The sequence below is a fragment of the Excalfactoria chinensis genome, chromosome 1, assembly GCF_039878825.1.
Source record: "Excalfactoria chinensis isolate bCotChi1 chromosome 1, bCotChi1.hap2, whole genome shotgun sequence".
Classification (NCBI taxonomy): Eukaryota; Metazoa; Chordata; class Aves; order Galliformes; family Phasianidae; genus Excalfactoria; species Excalfactoria chinensis.
Window position 1 is genome coordinate 90526741 of NC_092825.1, and position 10594 is coordinate 90537334.

General features: G+C 38.5%; 1 long non-coding RNA gene across 1 annotated transcript; it reads left to right on the top strand.

The window, feature by feature from the left end:
* The first annotated feature begins 6293 nt into the window (after positions 1-6293).
* LOC140250344 (uncharacterized) lies at positions 6294-9034 on the top strand. Its single transcript, XR_011903144.1, has 3 exons — positions 6294-6405; positions 7149-7323; positions 8863-9034. It is a non-coding gene; the product is annotated as an uncharacterized lncRNA (long non-coding RNA).
* The last annotated feature ends 1560 nt before the right edge of the window (positions 9035-10594 follow it).

A 10594-nucleotide genomic window follows, 5' to 3' on the forward strand; every position in this document is an offset into this window, starting at 1 on the left:
ATAAGAAGGGTGCTCTGTTGATTTACTCATGACAGGCATGCTATTTTACAGTCCTGCTCAAGCTAACAATAAAATTTGTTGTGTTATGCAGAAAACTGAGAAAAGATATTTGCCTTTATGGAGGATTTAAAGTTGTGCCACATAGCTAAGCACAGTTTGTAAAAGTGTAAAAATGTGAACTCAACATATAAAGTACTTAATGCTATATCAGAGAAAAATAATAATTTGTGATGTAATTAGGTGGCTTGTGTGAGCTAATATATTCATCCCTGGAAAAATATATGGATGCTAACACTTGAGTCAGTATTTCAATCTGAGAGTTGCTATATTCACAGGCAAATTCATTAACAACAGTATCTGTGTATATGTGTAATTAATTGACTGTTGCATAATACTAGCCTTTGTTCAGCTTTTGAAGTCAGACGGTATTTATAGCAAATAAGTTATCCTGGGGACTTTTAAGTTGTAATTAATAATTCTTATGTCTCATCATTTAAAGGGCTTGTCCCATCAATACGTTGCTTCAGTTTATTGCATAGATGTCTTGCAATAATTAAAAGGAAAATGGTAGGAAGTAAATTCTACACCACAAAGACATTAATGGGGAGCAGTTACATCTTGTATGATTAACAGAAAAGGACTGAAGTGTTTCTTAAAAATAAATGCTATGCTTCTGTTGAGATATGTGCTAGACTTAAAACACAGTGTCTTAAATCAAATTTACATTCATCGCACTTAATTACAAAAGACTGAAGGATACAGTAATGATATGTAGTCTTTAGATAGCAGGTGGAGATAAGCAGCAGCTCTCAAGATGTTTCACAGGTGGGAAGACAAAGGTATGAAGCAAAGAAGTGACTCTTCCTCAGTCACAACCAATGGCAGTGCTTCAAATAAATGACCAAAACCCAAGAACTTTTACTGAACAAATAAGCAGTTGTGCTTTGATTGCTGATGCTGGCTTCTGGAATCTTCCTCCCATGTTAAGATCATGTGAGCCCAACTGTTTCTTGTTGCTTTAACTGGTATGATGGCATGGCTGGTCTCTCTAGTTCAAAAATGTTCAAGATTTGGGAAGAGCACCTTTACTGAGAGCATAACTGCAGCATACCTGGTGCTGCTGTGCTAATTTTCAACCAGTTTGACTCAGTTTCCAGAATTGTGCATTATCAAGAGAGATGCCTAGGTTGGGCTGTGCAGACAGGTGCCCTAATGCCCCTGATTTCTCTGATAAGGAGATGCTGCAACAAGTCTTGTGCTCATCTCCATCTCTGCCTGGAGATGGACTATTCTTTCTTATGTTTATGTGAAAGAAGTCTCTGAGGTCTGATTAATCTAAGGTGTCTTTGTATGTTTGAGATATATATATTTATTGGGAGAAAATGATAAAATTTCAGGAGGTCAAGAACACTTCCTTGTTCTTAAGTGGTAATGCCTTCCTGTGAGATAGTAGTTCACTGGCAGTATTGAACATTTCATAGATAACTTCATGACTCGCTTTTGTCCCTCTGTGCATTATGAGAGTATTGATAATCCTAAATTGGAGATTTCTTTACAGGCTCCTAGGGGTTGTTTCATTTGTGGTACTACAATAAGCTGGGTACCAATGCAGCCATTTTTCCAAATGCAGTTTTGAATCTTAAATGGTTTCCAATATTTAATACTTCTAACCATGGTTAAACACTAGTGATGCTACAGACATGCAGTCACAGAAATTGATGATTCATTCACTGTTTTCTTAGTATTTTGGCTTCTTTAAAAGTGTGACATGTCCTATGATCCCCTGACAAACAGCAGATTCTGAAAATATTACCAGTTCATATTTCCTTTCATCCTGTCCCCTGGATGTTTACTAGAGGATGAGTAGTGTGAGATGGCCGAGGATATAACCACCCTCAACTGCAGAGTGTGAATAACTTCACTGTCTGATGCCACTTACTCTGCACTGCAAACTGTGGTGGTTCACGGAGTGCTTTAACATCTGTTAAATCTTTGATGTGATGGCAGGGCAAAAATTCAGTATTCAGAACTGTCCAAAACTGTAGACGTAAACTCCCTAATGTTACATTCTGTTTTGAATTAATCTGCATTACTTTTGTCTCCTTACTGCCCTTTTTCTTAGAGAATCACTGTGGTTCTTTGAGGAGCAGAGTCTGAGGTTATGACTGCTGCTGGAATGGTGGACCACAGGCAGAATACAGTGAGCTTTCTGTCCAGCAGCATTTAGTATCTGGAGGAAGCAGGCACTGCTGTTATTTGCTGTTGCTGGCTGTCGTGATGCATGTAAATCTGGCACCTCAGAGCAATTGCTTTGGATTAGAGATGGAATTCAGCATACAAAGGAAAAATGGTACTCCTGTATAAATAACTGAGAGCCTCACAATGGCCCTTTGAACCAGCTCGTTTGTTCTAGTCACTGCCTGTGAGTAGCATGAGTTTATCTAGTACATGCAGCCATTGAAAGTAAAGTAAAAAAATAACAAAAAAAGAAAACCTGTTATATTCAAGGTTGTGCAGATCTGTTTTGTGGGCTAGTTGCCTGTGTCCTAATTATATTAGAACATTTGTTTATCCATGTAGTTATCTGTTCATCTTTGTGCTTGTTCCAGTAGCCAGAAATCACAGCCCCTCTCTTTGTAAAGGTAACCATGTGATTGCACAGCTCTTCCGTACTTCTACAGTGTGATTTATTTTTATTTCACTTCTTCAAGTGGCCTACTGCACACTGAGTAGCTTAAGCTTCCATTATCTGTGAACAGCAGCAGTTATTTATATAAATGAAATCACTGCGTTTGTGTTATTGGCAGTGTAGAGGATAGGAAATCTAATGGCCTAGTTTGCTGGAGTATTCTGGCATTCACTTCCAGCATCATGGGGCTGCATCAACCATTAGCTTTTAGAAGCTGGTACTATCAATATTTATTCTGGATCTTAAATACCTCAGTTTTCCTTAAGAAATACAAGATAAAGTCAACAGGAGGATTTGAACGTTCTGATGTATTTCTTTGTTTTAAAGAAGAAGCAAGCTGACAGCTGAATTGTGCAGTTCATAATTTGCAGTTAATTAGAAAAATTCCCTCAGCTGTTTGCATAAGCTGATGGTAAAAGAGTTGCAATGTATTGTTAAAGGGCAAGTAGAATAATTTGTTCCTATAGAAGAGACAAAAATTATATGTTTATTATGCATCTAATTTTTCCTTTTAGATGAATAGCAGAGGTCACAAAAATAATTGTTACTTCCCTCTATGTATTTATAAATATTTTTACATCATGCATGAAGCCTTTCTCCACTAAATAAATGACATATGGAGACTTAGACGTGAACTTTTGTTCTACATTACCAAAACTACTGACCTTTAAGATCTTTCTTCCGTGCACATTATCTTTTATCTGATAAACTATTAATGAAGTAAAACACCCTTAACAAATCACTGACATCACATAACTTATTTTGTAGGAAAAACATAATTCTAGTAATTTTATGTTGTATTTCTGCATGATCTCGTTCTGAAGGTATCCGCATGAATCTGTAAGCTCTTCCTTGTGATCCTCTTTGCTACGGGTGTGTTCAGTCATCCAGTCCTGCCCTGTTATACTTGCAGGAGATAACAGTCACTAAGTGGGTATTTCACATGTTCTCAGAGAGGAGGGGAGGGGGAAAAAAAAACCTATATATATATATACATATATATATATATATATATATGTTTGTTTGTTTGTTTTAGCTATTTTCCCCTCCCATTTTATACTTTTAGAAAGCTTTCTTTAAGTTTGTGCTGATGCAGAATAAATGTATTCAAGTCTGTGTTCCATTAACCACTCTCACCTCAATTGTCCACAGCTTCCTCAGCCAGATCTCTTTCTCTTTAATGTATTCCATGGTTGGCTTCAGATCAGAAATGACATTTCTGAGAGTAAATAAAATTTAGTCAGTCAACTTTTGGATTTCTACATATGTTTTAAATCTGGAGACCTGTCAAGATGTCACTTAATGGATGACTTAGTACTCAATTTTTAGATCTTAAGAAAAAGCAAATGAGATTTGAATTTCATACTTTTAGTTTTGAACATATTTGATTTTCACTTGTTTTCTTGTTACTTAATGCAAACTTGCTGCTATTTTCTCATATTGTGAAGTGAATTTTCAAGTAGTCTAGAAAAATATTTTTCTTACCAGATTTTTAATCTAGATTTTTAATCTTCCTTCAACTGAGATCAATTATATTCTGGATAAACCTAAATTGCAGTGCTCACTATAATAAAAGTCAAGCTGACAAAGTTATAGATGTCTGCAAATAATCAGATGACTCAGTCTGACTTCAGGGAAAGAAGCACTGATGCTGCCTGTGCCTCACTTTGTCAATATGCATTAAAAAAAGTCTTTGCATTTTAGTTCATGTTAGGAAAACACTTCTGGATGTTTTATACCAGCATCTAGCTCAGTTCCACCATACTACTCCCTCACTCAGGACCTCCTGTCCTACCTTGGTTTCCTCTCTGCAGGCTGCAGCTCCTTCAAGCCTCAGCTACTGCTGCACTGTGGGTTCTTCCATGACTGCACATGAAGATCTACTTTGGGAACAGCCTGCTCCTTCATGGATGTCTTTTGCACTGCAGGGAGCTTCTGCTCAGCACCTGGTGTACCTCCTGCCCTATTTCTGCATTGACCTTGGTGTCTGGAGGGTTGTTTCTCTCATGTTTCTCAGTCCTCTCTTCCAGCTGCTGTTGCAGTTTTTCATTTCCTTAACTCTGCTCCTTAATAGAGTCATCACACAGTGTCTTGGGTTGGAAGGGACCTCAATCAATGGATCTAGTACTAGATCAGTTTGCCCAGGGCTCCACTCCACCTGGCCTTAAGTGCCTCCCAGGATGGGGCATGCACAGACTCTATGGGCAACCTGTTTCAGCACCTCACCGTCCTCTGAGTGATACTACTGACATGTAGTCCTCCTCTTCTTTAGCTTAAAGCCATGTTCCCTTGTCCTGTCACTAAATACTCATGTAAACAAGTTGATTTTCCTCCTGTTTATAATCTCCCTTTAATTACTGGAAAACTACCGTGAGGTCTTCCTGTCACTTTTTCTTCTCCAGGCTAAATAAGCCCAGTTCTTTCAGCATGTCTTTATAGGAGAGATGCTTCAGCCCTCTGATAGTCTTTGAGACCCTCCTCTGTACTCTTTCCAAAATCTCAACATTCTTCCTGTGTTGAGCACCTGAGACCTGGACATGATACTTCAGGTAGACCCTCACAAAGATAGAGTAGAGAGGGACAAGCATCTCCCTCAGCTTGCTGGTACACCCCTCTTCTGATGCAGCCCAGGATACCATTGACCTTCCAGCCTGCAGTTGTGTGATCTGCTGGCTTGTGTTAAGTTTTTTATCTATGAGGACACCTAAATCCTTCTTAGCAGGGTTACTCTCAAGTTCTTCTTCTCCTAACCTGGGTACATACCTGGGATTACCTTGATTTGAGCATAGAATCTTGCACTTTACTTTGCTGAACCTCTTTAGATTCACCTGGGCCCACATTTTGTGTTTATAGAGGTCTCTCTGGATGGCATTCCTTCCTTCTGTTGAATCAACTGCACCATTCGGTGTCATCAGCAAACTTGCTGGGGGGCAGTTGATCACATCATCTATGTCACTGATAAAGATATTAAAGAGTACCAGCTCAAGACAAATCCCTGGGGCACACCACTCGTCACCAGCCTCCACTTGGATGTAGAGCCATTGATCACAACCCTCTGGCTACAGCCTTCCAACTAATTCCTTATCCACTGAATATTCCACCATTCAAATCCATCTCTCTCCAATTTAGAAATAAGGATGTGGTGGAGGACCTTGTCAAGGGCTTTGCAGAAGTCCAGGTAGATTATGTCAGTTGCCTTTCTTGGTTTGCCATGAGCACGCCCAGCATTGTTCATAGCTCTGCTCTGACAGCAGCAAGTGCATGTTGGAGCAGCTGAAACTGTCCATACTCCTCTGACGTGGGGCAGAGCTGATCACTGCTCACAGAGATCACCAGCTGCATCTCCCCAGCTATAAAAACCTTGTCACATAAGTCCAATACAACTTCAGTTAACACTAAGGATTCATATATGCATGCATGTGTGTTTGTATATTTATGTGTAAATACGTATATGCTTATGCATATATGTACATGCATACATACTAAATCCTGGGTCTAGATGTTATTATTATTTTTCAGAAATGTTTTGTTTACTTTATAAATATGTGTGCATTTGTTTCAATATAACCACATTTAGAGTCAACAATTTCTCTTCTAATGTGTAAGTTGGCCTCAGGTTCCAACGTGTTGATTGGCAGTTGCGCACTATGGAGATTGATTCACAGATTTGATGAAGGGAAATGGGTCTTCTTAGTCTTCAGAAATAAGCCATGAAGGTAAGTGAAATAACTGTGCCTGGTTTTAGCTTTGATGAGATGTTTTGCTGTTGTTTAGGCAGAGGAAAGAAGTTCCTCCTAATAAGCTAGAAGTAGCAAAGAGAATCAAGTACTTTCAATAGCATTAAGTCCCTCAGCAGTAATCCTTTAAGCACCCTCCTAAGCAGATTGGGAAGTTGATCTAACCTTTGCTGTCAGTATCTGTCACCTAACCCTGCAGTCTCGAAATGCATTAGCTGAGCAGGGACAATGCTGCAGACTCAATTATTTGAAATTCCTGCAGCATGTGATGTCTCATTCTAGTTTCATAGTTGCATGTTGGTGCTTAAGAATCTTTACGTGGGGTGTTTTTGTTTTTTTAAAATTTGTATTCTTTGCTCTTCAAGAGGGAAAACATCATTAAAATATTTGCATCATATTCAGGATATTTTTAAAGCTTATTATTTCAAACCAAGCTCTATGATTTCAAGATGATTTGGAATTATCAGTACGGAAGGACTGGAGGAAAACTGTATCAGTGTTGATACCCTTCTCAAATGTAAGGATCCCATCCTTCACAGTCCACTGAATGGTTTTGTATCCTATGTAAACTGCTCTCAAATTAGAAGGACTGAAAGACAGAAGTACAGCAATGATAATTTTGGCAGTTCTGCTCAACCTCCTAAGTAGAGCCAAAAAGCAAAAGTTGTTTAATCTTACTATGATAATGTGATTGATACTGTTGTACCACCACTGTGTTACAGGTTATTTGGAGTCACAACGATCCTCCAGCTCTGGTTACACTTTGAGATATAAACTGTAAGACACAAAGACAGGCAAAGTGGAACCCAAATACAAGAGTGATGAGCACAGAATGGCAGTCTTGAGACTGAAAGGCCTGTGAATGTGCACCTGCGTTTTCATAGTGGACTATTCAAGGTAGCTGCAGGTTTTGTCATTGAGAATGGTAAAATTTACTGCTCTCTTGGTAAAAGTATTTGGTTACCTAGGCTTGATTAGATTTCTTTGTATTGCAACTGGGGCCAGAGGAAGAGGGAGAAGTACTAAGAGGGTTCTTCATGCCTGGTACCCGCTGCATTATAATGCAAAGGTCAGAGCTTGAATTGATCCTCTGCTCAAAAATGCAGACTCTCATTCACCCTTCCTTATGAGAGCATTTGAAGTGAAAAGTGAGGGACTAGATTGAATAGTCTTTAAAAACAGAGAATTAATGGGTCCAAAAGAAGAGTCTGCAAGAGGAATATGCTTCCATAGTCCTGCAATAAGGCAAAGGGAGGACTGAAGATTGATTTATGCTTCCCAAATCTAGTTCAAAGCTCAGGGCAATCCTAATTACTGTGCCGCTATGACACATTTATCATTAATCATCCCCATGTACTGTCTTCACTGAGTGTTTCACAAGACAAGCAGCAAGCTGAGAATGCCAGCCCTGTCACTGCGCTCCTGATCTAGAGAGGGAGTAAAGCACAGTGATACTTATTCATTTTGTCCATGAATGAAATGCACTGCTTTTAGGTTGCTATAAGAAAGAAAAATAATGGTACAAGTTCCACTCCTATTTCTTGCTGTTTTTAAGAGGAAAAGTGTTGGCAGTCTGCATGTGCTCAGAAAGTTCCTACATCCTGCAGTACTGTAGATCCTGATTTCAGAAAAAAACTACTAACTCAAATTGCATAGAGTAGCCTGAGAAATATGAGATTTTAGGCACTTCTCATCTGCATTTCCTTCCAGCTGGTTTAGATGTCTTTTGGATTATATGGAAACTGGCTGCTTAAAATAAATCTTTTGTAAATTCTGTGGAGGGATGTGCATGTCAAAAAGCCAGCCATCACCATACTTTAGTCCTGTCTAGATTTGGATTGTAGTGACAATGCTGGCATTCTCAGCTTGCTTTTTGTCTTGTGAATTATTTTAGTAGAGCCAGTGGATAAGAAAGAGTAATTATGGAGGTGTCATAGCAGCACCATAATTAGGATTGCATTGAGCTTTGCAGTTAAATTTTATGCCTAATGCTCCCCTGCTGTCCCCCATCAGCGTACCACATTTGAAGTACAGCTACAATTAAACCATCATAAAACAGAGTACACAGCTAGACAAAATGATTAAAAGGAACCCAAAACCACGTGATGTGAGAGAGGAATGACTTTCTCATGACATTGGTTGCTCTTGCTATAGTTTGTAGACTTTCTAGCACTTCAGTTTCATTATTTCCCCCTCTTCCCCTCTACCAATACTATAGTATGTGTCACCTTGGGCCCTATTATTTATCCAATTGCAAAACAGCCTCATCCAGTATGACACAAAAGAACTATAAATAATCTTGGCTCTGTTTATTCTTGAATAGTTCAACATGCCTGTGATGCCTGGGCACAGCTTGTGAACACAGCTATATAATAATCTGTGGGATATAAAGCCAGTTCTTTTTTTGAAATTTACATTGGGCTTTGTTTTCTTTAGCTTGGATATTCACATCAGCACGGTTTTCCAGGAAGCAGGCAAAACATGAATGAAAAAGTCTCACTGTGCTGTTGAAGACTAGAACACCTGCAAAAAATTTGCTGGAGTTTACAATAACCCCAGGGTACTTTCTGCTTGTTCTTGGTTTGAATAGCATTTGTTCTTCTCCCTTCTCCAATGGTATACTGAATAAAATATGCAGTATCATCCACCCACTAGAGTATATACAGAGAGAACATGCAGGGCTTAGTTTGAGGTGGTTAAAAAAACTTAACACCTATACTGGATCAAACATAATTAACCAATGATTCAGTCTTGTGGGGCTGGTTTTCAAATCTACCAATCTCACAACTATATTCCTAAAATAAAGTGTGTAGAGTTGTGGACCTGCAGAAAAAGCAAGTTGTGTGCTTATGGTCTGGAAACAGTCAGAAAGAGATCATGTGCATCCTCTTCAGTCCATCTTCACTAGTGAGGGTCTGAAAGCAATGCAGGCATACAGGAACCAGCCCAGACTATTCAGTAAGAGATCTGGATTGGCATAAGCTGACCCCATGTACCAGGTCATGTGCCCTAGAGTTCACAGAATCACAGAATTATAGGGGTTGGAAGGGACCTCTAGAGATCATCTGTAAACAGTTCTTGTGCTTGCATTGATTTTCTTCGACTCAGAAAGCTCCAGATATAATGTAGGATGAAAGGAAGAAGAACCATGTAGTAATCACATTGTGTCCAGTTCTGATGCTGAATTAGCACAAAAATGTCTTGGATCATGTATACATACAAGAACTTGGAGTGGGAGACTGTAGCTTGTCTGATGGCTGTGACATTCAGCAACATATTGGCTTATCTTTGTCAAGACAGACAGCCTTACTGCTAGGATCTGATTCTGTAAAATGCATAGCACTGAAAGGTAGGTTGTATCTAAATGCAAATTAATGGGCTCCAAGTAGCAGTAACAGACACCTTGTATTATACAGAAATCTGTATCTTTTGATTTAGTTATACCTGTATTTGGGAATCTACTTGAAAGTAATGCAATATTCAGGTAGATTAATGTACAGGGATCCTAGAACTAAGTTTTCATTTCTGTTATTAGTTGTTCTGCTTGTAAAAATATTCAGATCTCTACTTGATAAGCCAATCAAATTTATTAAAGTTCTGAAAAAATTTAATTACTTCAAAAGGAAAATTGATTATAATAACTTTTGCATGCCCATGTCCTGTTCTGGAAAAATAATTTATTGTCTGAAAATACTGTTGCTTTTATTCCCCCTAATGTCTGCAGTGCAGTTCAGACAGAGAAAAATATTTTATTCTAGGAACTTTTGTAATAAATGAAATGTTATTTATTCTATTTTCTCTACACTTTACACTACAAAAGCGTGAATATCTTTTAATAACTCATTAAACTGATGGTCATTACAGTAGATTAATTCAAAAGCATTGGTGAGAACACTGTAAACTGTTTACTGAGGCCAAAATGTCTGTGACCATTAAAGTTTACTAAAGTATGCCATCTAGAGGTCTTTGAAAGAGCAAAAATAACAGTTCAGGGTCTTCAGAGAAATGCCACAGTAGCATCACTCTGTCTTTTGTCTCAGCTGTACAGGATTCTAGTTGAAACTCACCTTTCTGCATGAAACTGTGAGCATGTGTATGTTTTGATTGGTGGCAAGGCATAAACTGAGGTTAGTTTCATAATTTTTCTGCTCCGAAAAAGCAGTTTAAA